This window comes from Malaclemys terrapin, chromosome 4 (genome assembly GCF_027887155.1).
Source record: "Malaclemys terrapin pileata isolate rMalTer1 chromosome 4, rMalTer1.hap1, whole genome shotgun sequence".
NCBI classification, from domain to species: domain Eukaryota; kingdom Metazoa; phylum Chordata; order Testudines; family Emydidae; genus Malaclemys; species Malaclemys terrapin.
The window spans coordinates 16,897,985-16,920,066 of record NC_071508.1 but is presented as its reverse complement, the minus strand read 5'-3'; positions in this window follow the sequence as shown (position 1 = coordinate 16,920,066).

The window sequence follows — 22,082 nt, the reverse complement described above, 5'->3', positions numbered from 1 at the left end:
TAAACACACTGTGTAGTAGTGCCAGCAGAGTGACTGGAAATGAACTGGACAGGAGGATAAGGGATGAGGTGGGGAGAGGGCATGAGGTGATGGACAGTTTTAGCTGTGAAGGCGTTAGACTGAATCACTCCAGTTGTCCTTCAGGAATGAGAAGAGCTTGAGGGTCTGTCTTCAAGGCACAATTAACTCAGTGCTTACCCAGGTGCTGCCCCTAACCCTCCTACTGTCCATGCATGAAACCTTCTGATCCAGGTTAAGTCATGCTTTCAGTTCAGGCTTGCTGGCTTGCCAGGGGCTATAGGCTGAACCCCAAATGAGCCTTTCACTCAGCCTTTCACTCAGACGTCCTCTCTGCAGTGAGCCACTTGAATGCTGATAGTCCTCCAATGCCTTCCCACAATCCCGCCATGTGCCCAGAAGGACAGACAAGTTTTTCATAGATTATAGGACTGGAAGGGACCTCGAGTCCAGTCCCCTGCTCGCATGGCAGGACCAAATACTGTCTAGACCATCCCTGATAGACATTTATCTAACCTACTCTTAAATATCTCCAGAGACGGAGATTCCACAACCTCCCTAGGCAATTTGTTCCAGTGTTTAACCACCCTGACAGTTAGGAACTTTTTCCTAATGTCCAACCTAGACCTCCCTTGCTGCAGTTTAAACCCATTGTTTCTGGTTCTATCCTTAGAGGCTAAGGTGAACAAGTTCTCTCCCTCCTCCTTATGACACCCTTTTAGATACCTGAAAACTGCTATCATGTCCCCTCTCAGTCTTCTCTTTTCCAAACTAAACAAACCCAGTTCTTTCAGCCTTCCTTCATAGGTCATGTTCTCAAGACCTTTAATCATTCTTGTTGCTCTTCTTTGGACCCTTTCCAATTTCTCCACATCTTTTTTAAAATGCGGCGCCCAGAACTGGACACAATACTCCAGCTGAGGCCTAACCAGAGCAGAGTAGAGCGGAAGAATGACTTCTCGTGTCTTGCTCACAACACACCTGTTAATGCATCCCAGAATCATGTTTGCTTTTTTTGCAACAGCATCACACTGTTGACTCATATTTAGCTTGTGGTCCACTATAACCCCTAGATCCCTTTCTGCCGTACTCCTTCCTAGACAGTCTTTTCCCATTCTGTATGTGTGAAATTGATTTTTCCTTCCTAAGTGGAGCACTTTGCATTTGTCTTTGTTAAACTTCATCCTGTTTAACTCAGACCATTTTTCCAATTTGTCCAGATCATTTTGAATTATGACCCTGTCCTCCAAAGTAGTTGCAATCCCTCCCAGTTTGGTATCATCCGCAAACTTAATAAGCGTACTTTCTATGCCAATATCTAAGTCGTTGATGAAGATATTGAACAGAGCCGGTCCCAAAACAGACCCCTGCGGAACCCCACTCATTACGCCTTTCCAGCAGGATTGGGAACCATTAATAACAACTCTCTGAGTACGGTTATCCAGCCAGTTATGCACCCACCTTATAGTAGCCCCATCTAATTTGTATTTGCCTAGTTTATCGATAAGAATATCATGCGAGACCGTATCAAATGCCTTACTAAAGTCTAGGTATACCACATTCACCGCTTCACCCTTATCCACAAGGCTCGTTATCCTATCAAAGAAAGCTATCAGATTGGTTTGACATGATTTGTTCTTCACAAATCCATGCTGGCTGTTCCCTATCACCTTACCACCTTCCAAGTGTTTGCAGATGATTTCCTTAATTACTTGCTCCATTATCTTCCCTGGCACAGAAGTTAAACTAACTGGTCTGTAGTTACCTGGGTTGTTTTTATTTCCCTTTTTATAGATGGGCACTATATTTGCCCTTTTCCAGTCTTCTGGAATCTCTCCCGTCTCCCATGACTTTCCAAAGATAATAGCTAGAGGCTCAGATACCTCCTCTATTAGCTCCTTGAGTATTCTAGGATGCATTTCATCAGGCCCGGGTGACTTGCAGGCATCTAACTTTTCTAAGTGATTTTTAACTTGTTCTTTTTTTATTTTATCCGCTAAACCTACCCCCTTCCCATTAGCATTCACTATGTTAGGCATTCCTTCAGACTTCTCGGTGAAGACCGAAACAAAGAAGTCATTAAGCATCTCTGCCATTTCCAAGTTTCCTGTTACTGTTTCTCCCTCTTCACTAAGCAGTGGGCCTACCCTGTCTTTGGTCTTCCTCTTGCTTCTAATTTATTGATAAAAAGTCTTCTTGTTTCCTTTTATTCCCGTAGCTAGTTTGAGCTCATTTTGTGCCTTTGCCTTTCTAATCTTGCCCCTGCATTCCTGTGTTGTTTGCCTATATTCATCCTTTGTAATCTGTCCTAGTTTCCATTTTTTATATGACTCCTTTTTATTTTTTAGATCGTGCAAGATCTCGTGGTTAAGCCAAGGTGGTCTTTTGCCACATTTTCTATCTTTCCTAACCAGCGGAATAGCTTGCTTTTGGGCCCTTAATAGTGTCCCTTTGAAAAACTGCCAACTCTCCTCAGTTGTTTTTCCCCTCAGTCTTGATTCCCATGGGACCTTACCTATCAGCTCTCTGAGCTTCCCAAAATCTGCCTTCCTGAAATCCATTGTCTCTATTTTGCTCTTCTCCCTTCTACCCTTCCTTAGAATTGCAAACTCTATGATTTCATGATCACTTTCACCCAGGCTGCCTTCTACTTTCACATTCTCAACGAGTTCCTCCCTATTTGTTAAAATCAAGTCTAGAACAGCTTCCCCCCTAGTAGCTTTTTCAACCTTCTGAAATAAAAAGTTGTCTCCAATGCAGTCCAAAAATTTGTTGGATAGTCTGTGCCCCGCTGTGTTATTTTCCCAACATATATCCGGATAGTTGAAGTCCCCCATCACCACCAAATCTTGGGCTTTGGATGATTTTGTTAGTTGCTTGAAAAAAGCCTCATCCACCTCTTCCACCTGGTTAGGTGGCCTGTAGTAGACTCCTAGCATGACATCTCCCTTGTTTTTTGCCCCTTTAAGCCTAACCCAGAGACTCTCAACACTTCCGTATCCTATGTCCATCTATACCTCAGTCCAAGTGTGTACATTTTTAATATATAAGGCAACACCTCCTCCCTTTTTCCCCTGTCTATCCTTCCTGAGCAAGCTGTACCCATCCACACCAACATTCCAATCATGTGTATTATCCCACCAAGTTTCAGTGATGCCAACAATGTCATAGTTGTATTTATTTATTAGCACTTCCAGTTCTTCCTGCTTATTCCCCATACTTCTCGCATTTGTATATAGGCATCTAAGATACTGGTTTGATCTTTCCTCCCAGTTTTGTCCTGACTCTCCTTTCTCTCTGCCAATATAGCCCACACTCCCTCTCGTTTCCGACCCATCTCCCCGGTCTCCATGTTCCCCACTTACCTGTGGGCTTTGCTCACCTGTCCCCGTCGAACCTAGTTTAAAGCCCTCCTCACTAGGTTAGCCAGTCTGTGTCCGAATAGGGTCTTTCCTCTCCTCGAAAGGTGAACGCCATCTCTGCCTAGCAGTCCTTCCTCGAATAGCATCCCGTGGTCTAGGAAGCCAAAGCCCTCCTGGCGACACCATCTTCGCAGCCAGGCATTCACCTCCATGATGCATCTGTCTCTGCCCGGGCCCCTACCTTTGACAGGAAGAATTGAGGAGAATACCACCTGCGCTCCAAACTCCTTCACCCGTACTCCCAGAGCCCTGTAGTCACTCTTGATCCGCTCAGTGTCACACCGCGCAGTATCATTTGTGCCCACATGGATGAGTAGCATGGGGTAGTAGTCAGAGGGCTGGATAATCCTCGACAATGCCTCCGTAACGTCTCGGATACGGGCCCCCGGCAGGCAGCATACCTCCCGAGATGAAATGTCAGGGCGACAGATGGGCGCCTCCGTCCCCCTCAGCAGAGAGTCTCCGACCACCACTACCCTACGTTTCCTATTCGCAGTGGTGGCAGCAGACTTTCCAGCCTTAGGGGTACGAGGCTTCTCCTCCTTTACTGCAGGGAGTGATTCCTTCTTTCCTGTGTCAAGAAGAGCATAACGGTTACCTATAACCACGGCAGGAGGGTTCGGAGCAAGGGTGGAGCACTGCCCGCTGCCAGAAGTAACCAGCTGCCAGTGTCCACCCTGAGCCATCTCCTCCACCACCAGTGGTGTATCAGCAGTCCTGTGTACTGGGACAGCTACCTCAGCTGTCTCCACATGGACACTGTCGAGGAATTGCTCATGGATACGGATGCTCCTCAACCTAGCCACCTCCTCCTGTAGCTCTCCCACCTGCTGCCTGAGAGATTCCACCAGCAGGCACCTCTCACATTGGATGGTCCCCCCAGCCTGGATATCAGTAAGTGGAAATTGCAAGTTACAGTCTTTGCAAAACCACACCAGGATCTGGGTAGAGGCATCCATGCTTAGGCACTCTGTCTGGCTACAGGCACAGGTGGAGGAGACAGTAGCAGTGCTGGCACAGGTGTTGCGGGTCTTCCTAACCATCGTAAGCCTCCCTCTGTCAAACTCCCGTCTGCAGCCCCCTGTCAGCTGAAAGGGTTGTTTAAGCGAAAAGTTATGAATGTAGTTGCTTTATAGGTAGTAAGGGGAATCAAGAGAAAACAGATGGAACTGGCAAGGGACCCTCGCCCCCTTCCTGCTCCTCCTTCACCTGGAGAACTCCCTTGCGAAACTCCCTGTTAGCAGCCCCTGGTCGCTTGTGCACTGCTTTATAAAGCCCTGGCCTGTATGAATGCCCCGCCCACTGATGAAGGCTCAGCCACTTACCAGAGACTTCTAGCTTTCAAACCTTCCAACTGCCAGCCACAGCACACGGTCCTTCAAACAACCGAAACAAACAAACAGACTGACAAACACAAGCTCAGCTCACAGCAAGTAACCCTCAAACACAAACAAACACACACTACAGACAGTCACTTACCCCAAAAGGGTGCTTTATTGCTCCTCCTTCACCTGGAGAACTCCCTTGCGAAACTCCCTGTTAGCAGCCCCTGTTCGCAAAGCAGAATCTGAGCAGCTCAGCTCACTGCAGTGCAAAGAACCATGGATGTGCCCCCAGAAATCCTAGTGACACACACCAGGGAGCACAGAACCAGTGAGGGTACTGTAACTTGGGCAGGGCTTTGCAACGTGGCTGCTCACGCCTGGGCTAGGCCAGTGGTTCTCAAACTTTTGTACTGGTGATCCCTTTTACACAGCAAGCCTCTGAGTGTGACCCCCTTTATACATTAAAAACACTGTTTTTATATTTAACATTATTATAAATGCTGGAGGCGAAGCGCTGTTTGGGGGCGGAGTCTGACCGCTCAGGATCCCCCATGCAATAACCTTGCGACCCCCTGAGGGGTCACGATCCCCAGTTTGAGAACCCCTGGTCTAGGCTAACCTGGCTGCTCAGACCTGGGGGCTGACTACCTGAGTTAACTCTGCAGTGAAAACGTAGGCCGAGTGTACATTTGTGCCGGGTGAACCTAAAAAGGTCGGAAGTGGAACTGGTTGGGGGGAAAAGGAGAAGGAAAAATTGCAAATGTCTCTTCCCCCTTTAAAAAAAATTCACAACTTGAGAATTTTTAATTTGATAGAAATTTCAAAATTTTTAAAATTTAAACTAAGCCTCTAGTTGGTTGAAAAATATGTTGAAATTTCAAAAAAATAAAAATAAAAAAAATCAGAAATGTCCAATACATTTTGACCAGCTCTTCTTGGAAGTTCTGATTGGAGGAAAAAGCTCATCCCAAAGTCTGATTGTTATTGGAACTCTCAGAGCCTCTGGAGTTTTGTTAAACTAAGCTGAGATTTTCACCAAAATATTTCCTTATGAGATTCCTGGTACTGCCAGGAGAGGCAGAGATACCACCAGAGCTGCCTTTCTCTCAGTAGTTATCACTTCCACTTCAAGCCATTGCTGGAATTCCGTAAGATAGAGACAACCCGGTGAACTCATGGTGTGTAACTCCTTACAATGACTGAAAAGCGTGAGTAAGAACCTCGGGGAAGACTGTTTAAAAACCAGTTAGATTTTTACCAACCAATTGCACCAAGTGCAAACTCCTCAGGTCCTTTAACGGCCTCGGTATGGAGTCACAGACAGTCGCCTTGGGTACTCTGGTCTGCCTTGTCACCCAGGTGAGCATGTCTGACAAAGTGGGTATTCACCCATGAAAGCTTATGCTCCAATACGTCTGTTAGTCTATAAGGTGCCACAGGACTCTTTGTTGCTTTTTAGTCCTGTTGTTTCTCAATCCAGATGTAGGAGTGTCCAGTTGTAAGAGCCAACCAGAGCCCGTGTGGTATATCAATGGGTCTCCTCTTTCAGGAGGAGTGTAACAATTTCTGTAGAAGAGCGGCTCTTCACACTAATTAATGTCCCGCTCCTGTATGGCGATTCATACAGTCACAGAGGTTCCCAATACAACCAGTCAGCTATTACATTTTAATATGGAGTCCAGATATTATAAGTGAGATTAATGAATGCAGCCTCTCACAAGCATTCAATAGAGTCTAAGTACTAAACACTTTCTCAACATTTTAATACCTATTTCATCAATATTAACACACAGGTGAGCCAGACTGACTCCAGCTGTGTATCTGTCAGTGTCCCATTGAGGCCTGGGGACCTTGGCATGAGCTGGCAACTGGTCTGCCAGCGTCACACATTGAAACGCTGGACCAAACTTTTTCAACTCTCACCGAAAGTTTCTGTTCAAATTCACAGCAAAGGCTGGAGCTGGGGCAAGAGTCAAAGGAGGAGGTGTGTTCTATTATCTGGTCCAATCTCTGCATACCTACTTAGTTAACCCTTGATGTCTCTGTCCTCAGTTGTCATTAGCTATGATTCCTATCTTATGCAAGAATGGAAGGCCAGATTTTTAAGAGGTAGTGCGGGGAGATATAGTCCTCAGAGGGCTGATACATGATCCTGGAATGTTTTGGAAATCTAATGCTGCCTGCAACATTTCCCTTCTCCACAGCTGGCCAGTGTGCAGCTGTTGGGAGGAAGAGAACCGTTAACTCTTTCCTGTCAGTGCCCAGGGATCCGTGCCGCAGGACAATGAGTTGTTTGTTTGATTAGGCTGGATTTTCCCCAGTGCACACCAAGGGTCTTTGAAGAGCTTGCTATCAGTCCTGGGGAGCAGCAACATTCATGCCAAAGAATGAAAACAAAATAGCATAACAACTCCTTGGAAAAGGAGATATTTGAGGGTGAAAACCAACAACTTCGCCCTAGAAAACAGACAGCCAGATGTTCCAAAGAGAGATTAAGCCTTGGAGAAGCTTAAAGGACAAAATGAAGCAGGAGTGGTTGGCTGCAGACGGGAAATTAAGTGGGAATGGTACCAGGTGCAGAGGAAAAAAGGTGATCAGATGCCACGGTGATGGGCGCAGGGAAAGGTCTGGAACAGAATGGGAAAGGGGAATGGAACTGGAGAGGCTGGAGTGATGGGCAAATAGAGTACGCAGAAGTAACAGACCCAATGCAGCTGCATAGGCAGGGGAAATGAGGTATGAGTGGCGTGGACAAGCCAGAGCCTGAAAGGAAGGACAATGATTTATTTTACCCAGGAGGCACAGAACATTGGGAAGCAGGCACTCGGCTTGCAGCGTCTTAAACTTGTGTCCAGTGCAGGGCTCGGGGCACTGAGGCAAAGGAAAGGTTGGTGCCCAAAGAACTCAGGCAGAAGCTTTGACATGAAGAACAGTTATAGAGGAGAAAAGTCAAAGTTTGTGTTGGGTCGGCGCATGTAGAAAACCAAGCTGAATGTAGAGACAGGCCATAGCTGTAAAGTTTGGTGCTGAATCTAAACTTTTCTGGGGCTTTGGCTCAGCCCCTATTCTTCCTAAACTATTTGCCAAGCAATATAGGCCAATCGTACAAAAGGGTGTAAATCATGTGCCAGCTGGGAGTATTCTCCATTACACTCCAGACTCCAAACTGATACAGTTGCTTTCTGGGTATTTTCTTGTTGTACTTCTCCCCCCCCCCCATGTATTGATTTGACTGCCAGCTCCTTGAATTTGCACGGCAATTACTTTCCATCTGTCTCCACCCAAACAAGGAAATGGAATAAGAGGGTGAAGAGAAAACTCCACTTGCTAAACAACACTTGCTGCTGTCATGTCGCTTTGCTAAGGAAACTTATGCTCCAGATATCTAGTGTGAAACAAACAAACAGACAAACAATTCTCCAGGTAAGAAATTTGCATAAAAATGAGTCACACCAAGGGGCCTACAGTTTGAAAACTCACAAGTCCCTTTGATGTCCATAGGCCAAGAGCTTTCAACCAGTGCCGGGCATATCTGGACACGTTCATCCTTTTCAAGGGGCAACTAGACAGACAAGAACTTTATCATGAGGATTTAGTTCCGGTGAAGGTACTAAACTTTACTTATGCTGGAGACTTAAGCCCACTGCCTATCCAGCTAATCATGCAGGTTTCTCCCTACTGCCTCACTCCTGGACACAGGGGGACCATACAACAAGGGCAGTTAAGCTACCAGGGCCCGTTGAGTCCTTGCTGAGATTGCCAGGAATAAAGATAGTTTTGTGGCATGGTGTATTAGTACCTGGCCTGAGCATCCTGATTAATTTCTCAAAGGCCACCAAACAGCCTTCCTAAGAGTAAAAGATTCTGGCCCCCGCTGAACTGGGCTGGATTTGAACTGGTAACCCGAAGTCAAATGTTTCTTTCTCCTGTTACCATGCCCCGGTCTCCCTGGGCTGTAGCATTCCTTCAGAGCCACAGAAAAGATGCTGGCGCAGACTTGAGTGACATGCCAAATGCATGTGCTGTCAGCTCCTCCTGTCTTTGGCACCGAGGCCACATGGGACGTTAACGTCTAGCCGAGGGGAAAACTAAAGGAAGGGCTGTTGGATTCCAAAAGAAGCTGATGCCACGCAAGGAAAACAGCTGCCTGGCTCCTTCTTCCAGAGAGGAAAAATACTAGGCAAGAGACTGGAGGAGAGAGGCCTAGGCCAAAACCATGGCCAGGCTGGAAGGACTAGTGTGGAAGGGAAGCCCAGACTAAGTGGCAGGCGTGGGGATGGAATCAGTTGGCTTGTGACACGTCTCTCCATGACCGGCAGAGCAAGGGCCTGTGAATGGGGAAGTAACATGACACCTGCCCGCTGCTGAACCACCTCTGGTGGGTTGGATGGTCTAATAGCTTGTCCTGAATAGATGCTGTAGGAGTTTACCCTGTTATCTAAGGGTTCCTCCTGCTCCCTGTGGATCATTGGCCTGTGGCAGGGAGGTCGTCGGACTAGGTGATCAGGATGGGTGAAATCCTGCTCCCATTGAAGTAACTTGTTTAACAGCCAGAGTAATTAACCACTGGGACAATTTACTAAAGGTCATGGTGGATTGTCCTCATCTGGCAGTTTTAAAATCAAGACAGGATGTTTTTTCTAAGCGATCTGCCCTAGGAATTATTCCGGGGACGTTCTATGGCTTGTGTTAGGCAGGATGATCACAGTAGCCTCTTCTGTCCTGGGAATCTATGAATGGCAAAATCCCAGCCACCTCAAAGGGGGCAGGATTTTGCTGGGCGGTGTCTGAGCATCCTTAGAGTCCCCCGAGCTCTGGGATACAAGAGACTTTTGTCTCCAATTCAGTGGGAGTCTCGGCCATATCTAGCAGCCACTCCTTAGCCTGCACAAAACGAGTTGGGTGGGTCTCAGTCCACTTCCCAGTGGTCAGGTTTCTGTATCACAAATCCCTAAAACATGAGACTTTCTAGACTTTTCATACTCCTTCGGGGAAAGGGGGGTATTTGTTAATCCTTCCTATTGTAATATGGAATTACCTCATTATCCATGCAAATCTCCAAGCCTTTTAAACAAACAATCCTGCTAGGTTCTTGGCCTCACTGGCATCTTAAGGCGCTGAGTCCCACTGGCTAATTGTGCGTTGGGTTAAAAAGTATTTCCTTGGATAGCTTTCCAATTTGCTGCCGTTTGAATGTTCATTGAATGCCCCCTTGTTCTTGCATAACCAACACTGGCAGCCGTTCATACCACTGAAGGGCCACCAAGAATTTGCCGTCCCTTCCCATCTGTTGCAGAAATTGCTGTCGTGGCCGTTGGAAGAATTTCCAGCGAGCGGTACCAGCTGTCCTGTGTAGCCAACGCAATCTGATATGCACGTGTCTGGCAAGGTACCGAGCCTGTTATGGAGGATTATAGTTAGCATTCGTGCCAGGGACATAGCCTAAGCTTCTCTGTTTATGAATGAAAACCATGGGGGCTAGAGAAGGGTGGGGAATCTCTCCTCTCTCACCCTTCTCATCGAAGACAAAATAAACTCTGTTGGCTGGCTAGCAAAGAGTATCTGAAGAATGTGTGTGTCAGAGGAGCACAGCTGTTGCTGATTGATCTGCAAAGCATGCAGTGAGGGGCAGAGAGGGGATGGGGTGGGCAGGGACAGAGACAGCCCTGAGCCCTCCCAGTGTGGGGAAGGGAGGGGATGATGGGCAGAGAGGTACAGAGACAGTCCCCTGCTCGTGTGGGACAAGAGATGGGCTCTGTGTTGGAGGCATGCAGACAGGCCTCTTCCCGAGAGGGCAAAGGAATTCGTTGGTGTTAAGGAAACAGTCCCTCTTGATAAGGGATATTTGGGAGTTTCGCTGCTGGCTGTTGTTCCAGGGTAAGATGGGATCACATGACCTGGGGCCTGTCTGGTGTTGATATTGGCTCCGGGAAATGGAAAGCTAATTAAAGTCAGGCATTGTCCCCAGCCCTCACACGCATGGTCACACAGACATGCATGGCCGACGCGGGAGCCTCTCGAGATATACAGGCCCAAGCCCTGGCTGCAGCGGTTTCCTGCACAGCTCCCTGTGGGGTTATTAGTGGGGCACAAGATCTGGACCCTGGGGGAGGGTTAGCGGAGAGGGGTCAGCTCAGCCTGGTTACATTTGGATGAAGGGCCTGTCCCTGCACGTCAGCACTGTGATGTTTCACATCCTCTTCCGCTCTCTTGGCTTTGCAAAGTTCTGGGGCATCTCTGAAGTGCCGGCGCGTGAGCTTTCCCTGCCTGAGAGGGAGCTGGTCTTGGCTGCTGGCAAGGCAGCATAAGAGACTCTCCTTCCCGGCAAAACACCGCGCTTCACCCATCCTCTCCATAGCCTCCCATACCATGATTTGTGAGGAGACCTCCCCCGCCCCACCACCACTACCACGGTAGTTAGTGCCCGTGTCACAAGAAAGGAGGCACTAGAGTGGGAACAATCCAGGGCAGTGGGAGAAAGGGGATTGAAACAGGAGTGGGAGATCTGACTGTATCAGCCATGCACTGTGGGGGAGCCGTGCTAAGCCAAGCCAGCAGGATACAGCACCCCAGGGTGAAGGCAAAAGAGCAAGCCCTCCTTCCCCCCCACCCCGAACCTGGGAAGCAAGCTTGGCTGCTGACTGGCTCAGGGATTGCTGCTATGCCCAAGGTGGCTTTAACCAGCGTAGCAGGCTCCGCGCTGCCTGTGGTTGATGCCAGATGCCTCACAGGAGGCTCAGAGCTGCTGTCTTATTACGATTATTTTAGTTTATTTTTTTGCTACGTTTTGTTCCATGTTTACCCACCCCACGGCGACAGCTGGCCTTAGTCAGACGGACAGTGTGCTGTCCAGGGAGTGCGCCGGCCAAGCAGCAGTAATCGTGCTGGTGGAAAATATACCTCAGCGTGAGAAAGCTTCTGTCCAGGGCAAAACCCAACACATATGCCCTCTGCGGGCTGGCTCTGCTCCCTGGGTGTGAGCTCAGAACTCAGCAGCAGCTCCTGGATTGGTCCCCATTGTGTGTGGGGGGGGGGGCGGTTTGCAAAGTCTGGGGGCAAAGCATGCTGGGCTAAGAGCTCGCACCGGGGGAGCTGCTGGGCTGATTGCAGTGCGGTGCTGTGTTGTCCTACAGGGGCTCGCAGACACATCGCAGGAGGCAAGGCCGGTGTCTGTGAGATAGTGGGGGAAACGAGCTTGTGGGCGTATGTGTCTCGGACGCCTCCAAGCTCATTCGCTCCGAGAGCCGCCTGCAGTGTGAGGAGTGCTTGGTACCAGCCTGGTGTGAGAGCATCACGTGGGGCCTGTCTCGCCACACGCTGCAAAGGGGATTCACCAGCATTCGCCTACAGGTGTTCGCGTTCGGAGCCTGGAGCCACATGCATAAGCTGCTGAAGTGCTCCTGGACTTGCTGCACCCTTGGATGGAAAGGGTGGGAGTTTGGCTAGTGGTTAGAGTGAGGAGCTGGGGGCCAGGACTCTTGGTTCTTAGCCAGGTTCTGCCCCATCACATCCCCAGTCCACCCAAGGAAAGGGAGCAGGCCTTTAGTATGTGTTGTATGAAAGGGTATCCGGCTCCATGAGCAGAGATGGGCCAAAACTGGAACTATTTATCTACACCTCCCTCGACTTTGGGGCAGGTGGATAGAATAAAATGGGACTTGTTTCCTGGCTTTGGCTTTTGCAAAACAAAAGTGTGAGCGATGTGGGTTCTGCAGAACCAAACCCACCTTGGCTTTGCCCATCCCTATCCATAAAGTATGGTCTGCAGGAAGCTGGAGTCACTGGGTCACTCCTAGACCCTTCCCCTTTAGCAGGGGCCCATGTTATGTCACCGGCTGAAGCTGGCACCACTGTCCCTTTCAGCTGGTTTCCATCCATGTGGTGGTGGGATGGGGCTGTCATCCGTCCAGCAGTATCATTGCTCCCATCTGTGTGTTAGAGAAGAAAGCCTTTGGCTTTTTGTGCAAGAATCTAACTGATGGCAGGACATGAAAATTCCTCCCTTAATAACTTCTGATAAACTTTACCCTCAGCTTGATTTATAGAATGTGCTGCTAAACCCTGGGAAGATACCAACTGGTTCAGGGGGAGGCCAAAGAACTAGAATCGGGGAGAGAGTGCCTTTGCTTTCAGAAGCGTGGGGATGTGGAACAGAGCAAAGCTATCACTCGCACTTGAGTGCTTGAGATATTTCAGTCTCGCAGTTGTTCTCACAGGCAGAATTTGAGCCTGAGGCCAAGTTCAGAGGGATTCAGGAGATCTGGGTTCTAATTCTGCCACTGAACTGTCCTGGGAGTCACGAGTCTCATCCATGTGCCTCGGTTTCCCTATCAGTCAAATGGGGATAATGATGCTTACTCTCCTTCAGCAAAAAGCTTGGCGATCCATGGATTAAAATTGAGGCATAAGAACAAAGAATTATTATTAGACTGGGGCATAAATATTTACTCCCTACAAAGTAATACCAAACATGAGCCATGTGATAGTCCCTGTGGGAGCCAGAACTTGGAATCACTTTGCATTAGTTTGTTTAAAAAGCTCAACCCTAATATTGCACTAAGACAGAGATTTTAGTTTTGCATTGACGATAACACACTCCAGTGGAGCGGCACGGTGCATGGAATAATAGCGGATTGTTTTTGCAGGGAGGGTGGAAGCCACACGACGCTCCCCAAGGAGACTGTTTGCAGGCAGGAGAGCCTGGGAAAAACCAAGTGCTAGCGAGATCCTTAATGGACTGGAAGTTTTTCAAGGGGTAAATAAAGGGCCTTGTGTAATTCACGTTTGTTCAATCAGACCACCACTGGCGCATGCATATTAACCAGGCCGTTATATTAACCAGGCCATTACGGAGCTCCTGAGGTCACCCTGTCAGGGAGTGGCGAGGTGGGGATCTGCTTCCCAGCAGCCCTGTATCCGCAGTGAGGAGCAATGCCGGACAGCAGCAGCAGGCAGTGTCTCCCTAAGAATGCAGGGCCGGAAGGGACCTCAAGAAGTGATTGAGTCCAGTCCCTTTGCCCCTCCTGTGCACCTGGCTAGCCAGCATGTTTCTCGCTGACTGTTGGGTTTGTGCTCTGATATTGGCATTGAACTGAGAGGGGACAATAGTGCCCACTTCCCAGAGATGGGGTGAGGGTTAATTCATTAGTGTTTGCAGAGTCTCTAGGGAAGGGCCATCTCTCTATCCATCCCCATACACATCTCTCATCTCTTTCTCTCTCTGATCGCCATGGTATCTGTGCACCTTCCATAGCATTCGCTCTACTACCTTCATGTCTTAGTTGCAAAGTCAGAGCCCTGGAATGGGTGTGCTCAGGATAGGACTGGCTGGCATACCCAAATGGGATGGGAGGTCAGGCAGAGTACATAAGAATATAAGAACGGCCATACTGGGGTCAGACCAAAGGTCCATCTAGTCCAATATCCTGTCTTCCGACAGTGGCCAATGCCAGGTGCCCCAGAGGGAATAAACAGAACAGGTAATCACCAAGTGATCCATCCCCGTCACCCATTCCCAGCTTCTGGCAAACAGAGGCTAGGGACACCATCCCTGTCCATCCTGGCTAATAGCCATTGATGGACCTGTCCTCCATGAACGTATCTAATTCTTTTTGGAACCCTGTTATAGTCTTGGTCTTCACAACATCCTCTGGCAAAGAGTTCCACCGATTGGCTGTGCGTTGTGTGAAAAAATACTTCCTTTTGTTTGTTTTAAACCTACTACCTATTGATTTCATTTGGTGACCCCTAGTTCTTGTGTTATGAGGAGGAGTAAATAACACTTCCTTATTTACTTTCTCCACACCAGTCATGATTTTATAGACCTCAATCATATCCTCCTTTAGTCGTCTCTTTTCCAAGCTGAAAAGTCACCGTTTTATTACTCTCTCCTCATACGAAAGCCATTCCATACCTCTAATCGTTTTTGTTGAAAGCAGAGTGTCTCTTCTGCAGGTGATGGTTGGGGGCAGGATAGGCGGAAGGGGGATGGGCAGGAAGGAAGGGAGATAATGGGGAAGACAAGACAGGGATGGGTGGGAATGGACCAAAGGAAGCACTAGGAGAGAGGGAGGAGCAGGGACAGATGGAAAGGAGTCAGGACGTCTGGATCTCTGAATGTAGCACTCACTCCTCCTTTCCCCCAGTCACAGTCACTGAAGGAGATTCCCAAACAAACCCAGCTGAAACTGACATGCCTAAAATATCTGACAGCACAGGCAGTCTAAACACAAAGCCTGAACCCTCTCTTCCATCCAGGGCTGAGTGCAACCAGGAGCCCTGATTCCACCCCTGCTTGCTCTGGAACAGGCCAGTCCCTCACAGCAAAGGAGTGACCTGGCAATGCCAAAGAGGCTGGTGCTGGTGCTGATCACCTCAGGAGAGGGGTGGTCCTGGCAGCAGGAGTCCCTCTCTGCCTGGGTAATCTCCTAAATATTCAGCCCACCGGTGTATCACTAATGTTTGGCATTTCACTGGGCTCTGTGATATTACTCAGCGTGCCGAATAAATAACCGCGAGCTGATATATTCAGCAGAGTTGTTGGCCTCGGGAGGGTGCCCAGCCTGCCAAGATCTAATGAGCGGCCGCGCAGCCCCGCAGAAAAAGGGTTTGGACTTTTATAAAGGTTTCTGCTCCAGAGAAACAATTTGGATGATTTAATCCCAGAGAAATGTGAAGTCTAATGAATTTCATGTCCCCTCCCTGTACTTAAAGCGATCAGAAGAATAGTCAGAAGAAAGGAACAGGGAGAGGAAAGAGGAATGGGGAGGAAGGGGTTACACAGAGAGGGGATGGGGAGGGCATGCCAATCGGGGTCAACAGCCACCACAGCACAGAGCTAGTGGGATTCTCCCTCGTCACTCAAACCTCCCAGAAAGTCTTTGCAGTGCCATGAATTTCAGCTCACAAATAGCCCGTCTTTCTTTCTTTCTTTCTTTCTTTCTTTCTTTCTTTCTTTCTTTCCTTCACAGTGTTTAATAAAATAAAATACATGTAAGAGAGAGCATGCTGGGAATTCAGATGCCTTTGGGGCTGGATGCGTGTCTGATCACTGAGATTTTCAACCCCTGTATCACCACTTTCCATCTGGCTCCTTTTGGCAGTGATCAAAGCTCCTTGTGGCCGTTTGGTCTCTCGATGGAATGAGTTTGATGGGTCTCAGACCAGTTTCTAGGGCGTGGTTTTCATGTTGGGAAACTGCCCTAATAATTGGTGTGGATTTGGCCCCATTCCCAGGAGAGAGTACAACGACTGGATTGGCTACGGAGTTTGAACTATTCCCTCCCCCCAAGAAGGGATCCCTCCCCCACTCAGAGATGTCTATTCTATGGATACATACAAGACTTCAGGGCTGGAATACAAGTGCTGTCAGTCCAGCACTCAGACTGATGTATGATAGTTAGTCCCCCTGGACTGCAAGGCTGTCAATCCAGCACTAACAATTCACTCCAACTTTTTCCTTTTTTAATGAAAAAAGTAGGTTAGTCTTGAGGTTAAGGCACTGGGCTGGGACTTAGGTGATCTGGGTTCCAATCTTGACCTTGCCACAGACTCCTTGTGTGAAGATGGGCACCTTACTTGAACTTTCTGTGCCTCAGTTCCCCATCTGTAAAATGGGCTTCCAATCCTTCCTTTGTCTGTCTAGACTGTGAGATCTTCTGGGCAGGGAGTGTCTCTCACCGTGTTTATGGCAAACACTTAGCACAATAGGGTTAGGGTCTCAAGATGCTACCACAGTACTCATAATAATGAGCCTGCATCTTCCCACGTGGATTTTTCTTGGCTCACCTCCGGTAAAACCTCTCATTACAAAGTGATTGCAGGGCCAGATCCCCAGCTGGTGTAAACTGGTGTAGTGCCGTAGAGGCCCACGCGGCTTGTGCTGATTTACACTGGCTGTGGATCTGGCCCCAGGCACGGCTGGCTCTTCGTCGTTTTGTTATGTATCCCTCAATATCAGGGCCTGAGTGGAAGGCAATTTACAGCTCCTCCGGGAAACAGGCAGCATTACTTGTTTGTTAAATTCCTCCACCCCATCTGGTTTTCCTCTCCTGTTCTAGAACTGCCAAATATGAAAGCTCCAGCAGGTAATAACCCAGCAGGAGGGGGAGAATGAGCGAGAGCTGTATACTGGGGGTGAATTTTTTAAGCCTTGAGTAACTTGCACAGAGTTTTCCATTGCTTAATTTCCCTGATGCTAGAGAAGGTGCATTTATTCCCCTTATTCTCATAGCCTGTTCTTCGGGGAATGTTTGTCCACGGATTTAATGACCAAACCATCCCAGGGAACATTTCAAAACATGTTGTTTTTTTTTCTCTTTTATTACTTTAAGCACCTGGCAGGGGCATGGAGAGCGAGTGGAATTCTCTTTCCAGTCCCTCCCCCCCCCCCCCCATCCCCGTCCCTGTCCTTTAAAGCACTGGTGAAATGGAGCATCCCGGTCCAAGCATGGACAAAGAGCTTTCCAAGGCCTGATTGTCCAGAGTGAGGTGCGTGATGATGGATGGAGTGGACTAGCCAAGTCTGGGAAGGTGGGACGAGCGTTTTGGGATGGGAATGGCTGTAGCAAACTAAGCTCTCTCCTCCTCCTCCTCCTCCTCCTCTGTCATTCTCTCCCTTGGCTGGGCCTTTTAAGACGATGGAATGCATTGCCAGGATAAACAAAACAAAAGCAATACGAAAGTGTCCCTTGTCCGGGCCAATTCACTAAGCGGACAAAATGTTGTGTCTATGGAACGCGCAGAACTAAGCTGGCGACGCAGGAGGCCTCCGAACGCTGAGATGATTCTGCGAGAATTTTCCGGTGCATTTGGACATTTTGGGGCCCACACCTCACCCAGAACTGAAGAGCACCCGTTACAAAGCTCCCCAGGTTTTTAATGATGTCAGGAAAGAGTCTGGCTGGAAGAAGAGAGAAGATTCTGCTAATAGGGAGGTAGAGTAATGGGGTGCACAGGGTAAGTCATCTAAGCTCTCTAGGAAGTCTCCAATAAAGGTGTCATAGGTTTTACTTAGAGGAGATTGGCTGGGTATTATAATGTCATAGAACCATTGATTTTACAGCCAGAAGGGACTCTTACAATAATCTAGTGTGACCTCCTGTATATCCCTAGCCATAGAGCTGTACCCAGCCATTCCTTCACCCAACCCACCAGACCACTTTAAAGATTTTTCCAGTCCTAGGGACACAGAGTTAAGCAGCAAGCACATGGACTGACAGTAGCAAAGGCTCCCTAAGGGATCTGAGCATGTGATTGAGGTGTCCAAACCCTCTCTGCATTTTTTAAAAACCTCAGCCTCGAGGTTTCTTTGCTTTCTGACGCCCTCCAGTTCAAAAAACGTGGCCAGCGGAGGAGTTTGTGGCATGGCGTGGTGGCTCCGCAGATATTTTGGGATGCTCCTACATACTGTGATATTTGGACATGGGACATTCCTGGCCAACATCAGGAGAACCCCCATCAGTGGGTAACTCCATGTGAGCTGCATAAAGCACGCTGGGAAGCAGCATGCAAATGAGTATGGCTAGCAAGCCCCTCCCTTCCCCACTCTGCTTCTAGAATGCTGTGTGAAGTATCCAGGGAATTAACAGATGGAAGGAAATAAATCATGCTGCATTTCTGTGCTATGAATTATTACAGTGGAATCCTTTTATTATGAAGCAACATAATTTTTCCACTGATCATCTTCCCTCCAAAACAGAGACCTGCGCATTGCCAAGCTTTGCGCTTTGATTTTTGTGCACAGGAGCCTCGCAGAACATGCTATAAATGGGGATCACTTCACCCACCATGGAAATGCAGCCACCTCTGGGCCCAAATGAGGCAGCTGTTTAGTAGGTACAACAGTTTGGGGCTAGGAGGAGAAAAAGAATTGTGCTCCCAGCTGGGAAGTGGAGGGGGAATTTCGGGAACCAGAATGGAATTCTCCAGTTTGGAGTTCAGTCACTCCCCTACTGATGCAGGAAATGGGACACTTGAAAAGCCATGAGAGGGCAGGGCCTCACTTTTATGTCTCAATTAAAAGGCAGCACAGCGCCTCAATGCTGGGTTCACTGACCCAGAGGGGAACTGGTAACTCCTGAACTACCAGCAACGCTTCCTGCGCAGCCCAGGAGTCTCGCAGGCCATGGCTACACTGCAGGGTCACTCTGCCCCGCCCAGCCCAGACAGACTTGCACTAGTGGAGCTCAAACTAGTACCCACAAAAAAGCAGTTTGGATGTCGCAGCCCAGGTTCTCAAGCCCACCAGACCCCTGGGTCTGAGCTCACGCACCTCGCCCAGGTCTCTGCTGGAGTCACACCATCCACACCACAGCTGTTTTTACCCTGCTAGCCTGAGCCCAGCCAGTGCATCTCTCTCTATCTGGACTGGGAGGCCTCGCTCCCAGCTGCAGTGTAGATATGCTCAGGGATCGCTCTGTCACGTCACTGAATGAGCCAGGATCATTGTAACAATGTTGAGCTTTCAGCCTGCATCGTTCTGCACAGCGCTTGGCTCTTTTCGCGTTCACTAGAAGCAGCATCCCCTGTGCATTGTAGATTAGAGAGTTGAATGACAGGGCTATGTGACTTCGGAGCTGCCTGATTTATACTGAAATAGACATGTGAGTGCACGTATTCTGCATAGCTACTGGAGGCAGGACTCCTCTCTAGGCCAAAGCATGATTGCCAAGGCACGACCAGCGGACTGGCACAGGACGGTTCAGATTTGAGAACATCTGATTCATGGTGCTCAGAGGTGACATAATCCACCAAAAAGCAACAGAGGGTCCTGTGGCACCTTTAAGACTAACAGAAGTATTGGGAGCATACGCTTTCGTGGGTAAGAACCTCACTTCTTCAGATGCAAGTAATGGAAATCTCCAGAGGCAGGTATAAATCAGTATGGAGATAACGAGTTTAGTTCAATCGGGGAGGGTGAGGTGCTCTGCTAGCAGTTGAGGTGTGAACACCAAGGGAGGAGAAACTGCTTCTGTAGTTTGGATAGCCATTCACAGTCTTTGTTTAATCCTGATCTGATGGTGTCAAATTTGCAAATGAACTGGAGATCAGCAGTTTCTCTTTGGAGTCTGGTCCTGAAGTTTTTTTGCTGTAAGATGGCTACCTTTACATCTGCTATTGTGTGGCCAGGGAGGTTGAAGTGTTCTCCTACAGGTTTTTGTATATTGCCATTCCTGATATCTGACTTGTGTCCATTTATCCTCTTGCGTAGTGACTGTCCAGTTTGGCCAATGTACATAGCAGAGGGGCATTGCTGGCATATGATGGCATATATAACATTGGTGGACGTGCAGGTGAATGAGCCGGTGATGTTGTAGCTGATCTGGTTAGGTCCTGTGATGGTGTTGCTGGTAATCCACCAAGTGGAGCTTCAAGGGAAGGTGGAATGAGGGCCACCAAATTGAGCCTTCGCTGGGAGCTAGAGTAAAGTGGACTGGGCTAGACTAGACTATGAGCTGGCCTGAGCTGGGCTAGGCTAACGAGGGTTGGATCAGCTGGGCTAGAATGAATTGAAGGGGGCTGGCTGGGCTAAGCTAAAGGATCCAATAACTATAGACCAGAATGGGGTGGAGTGGGATGGGCTGCACTAAGGATAAGACTGGGAGTGTCTGGTGGACTGCCTAGGACTAACTAATGCAAATGTCTCCCGTGTGGCTCCTAATGAGGAAGTGGCCTGTCCTGGAACCCATTAGAAAGGGGCTCAAAGAGGGGGACATGTTGCTGCTTGGAATTAGCACTGGGATGAACAGCAGAGTCGGCAGCCCCCAAATTACATCCAGCTGCAGTGCACCGACAGACCCCCAGGGATGCCCGCCATCTGCACTGAGGATGTGCTACAGAGCTCATTCGGGTTGCAGAAGGGAGGTGGGAGAGCTGGAGTTGTGCACGGCGTGTGAATGCAATAGAAAGAGGGAGAGAAAGATGCCGCTCTGACAGAGACAGAGCTGCTGTTACAATAGGGAGCTGGACTCTCTCCCCAGCACCGCCAGCCAGTCCCATGTTCTCCAGCTCAGGTTATTGAGGAGCTGTTTACACTGTAAAGAAGGCGATTTGCTCTGCAAACTTTATTGAACGAAGGACAGATGCTGATTCCCCCCCACACACACACGCCTTGCTGACTTTTCATCTTTTCATTCCACCCCCTCTCCCACCTTGCCCCTTTATCTTTTTTTCCATCCAACTCTTAAGGATGAGCCGAGTTGCATGAAAAACACAATGAAGGAAAAGCAACGGCAACCACTGGGAATCTTTGCAGCGAGCCTCTGAGTTGAGGATCCTCAAAGAACCACCCTCCCTCCCACTGACTTATACGCGCAGATTCACAACAGCTGATTTCCTTCATGCCTTCCACCTTGTCAGGAGCAATCGCCTCGTCCCGCCACAACAAAATGCACACGTAATATCCAGACTGAGTCTCTGGTCGAGCAAAATTTGTGCCTGTCAGATTGTCAAAGCAATCAGGTCAGCTCTTTTCAAGTGTTGAGTTTAGTAGTATTTTAAATGAGAGAATGTTAGAACACTGAACTCATGAGACCTGGGTTGTATTCCCCGCTCTGGCTCTGGCCTTGTCGCTGGCCTTGGGCAAGTCACTTCTCCTCTCTATGCTTCAGTTTCCCCACCCACCCTTTACCTCTTGTCTGTTTAGACTGTCAGTGCTTCAGGGCAGGGACTGTCTCTTACTATATGTTAGCTCAGCACCCAGCACAATGTGGCCCTGATCTTGGATGGGATCCATAGGGGCTCCTGGAGTACCTCCAATCAACAGTATTGCATTAGATTGTCCTATTTTACTTCCAAACAGAAATGACTTTCAATGAGGAATTTAGCAAGGGATTCAGCCTGGCTGCTTTTTGGAGCTTTTACATTTTTGAAATGCTCAATATAAAGCTCCATGGCATAAAATAATATTTTCTTTCCTTATTGTTTTTGTCTTTTTCCATCTGGCAATGTCCACCCTGATCCTCTTTCAAAGTGGTGAGAAAAAAACAACATGAGGAGAGGCTGAGGGAACTGGGCTTATTTAGTCTGCAGAAGAGAAGAGTGAGGGGGGATTTGATAGCAGCCTTCAGATACCTGAAGGGGGGTTCCTAAGAGGATGGAGCTCGGCTGTTCTCAGTGGTGGCAGATGACAGAACAAAGAGCAATGGTCTCAAGTTGCAGTGGGGGAGGTCTAGGTTAGATATTAGGAAACACTATTTCACTAGGAGGGTGGTGAAGCACTGGAATGGGTTACCTAGGGAGGTGGTGGAATCTCCATCCTTAGAGGTTTTTAAGGTCAGCCTTGACAAAGCCCTGGCCGGGATGATTTAGTTGGTGT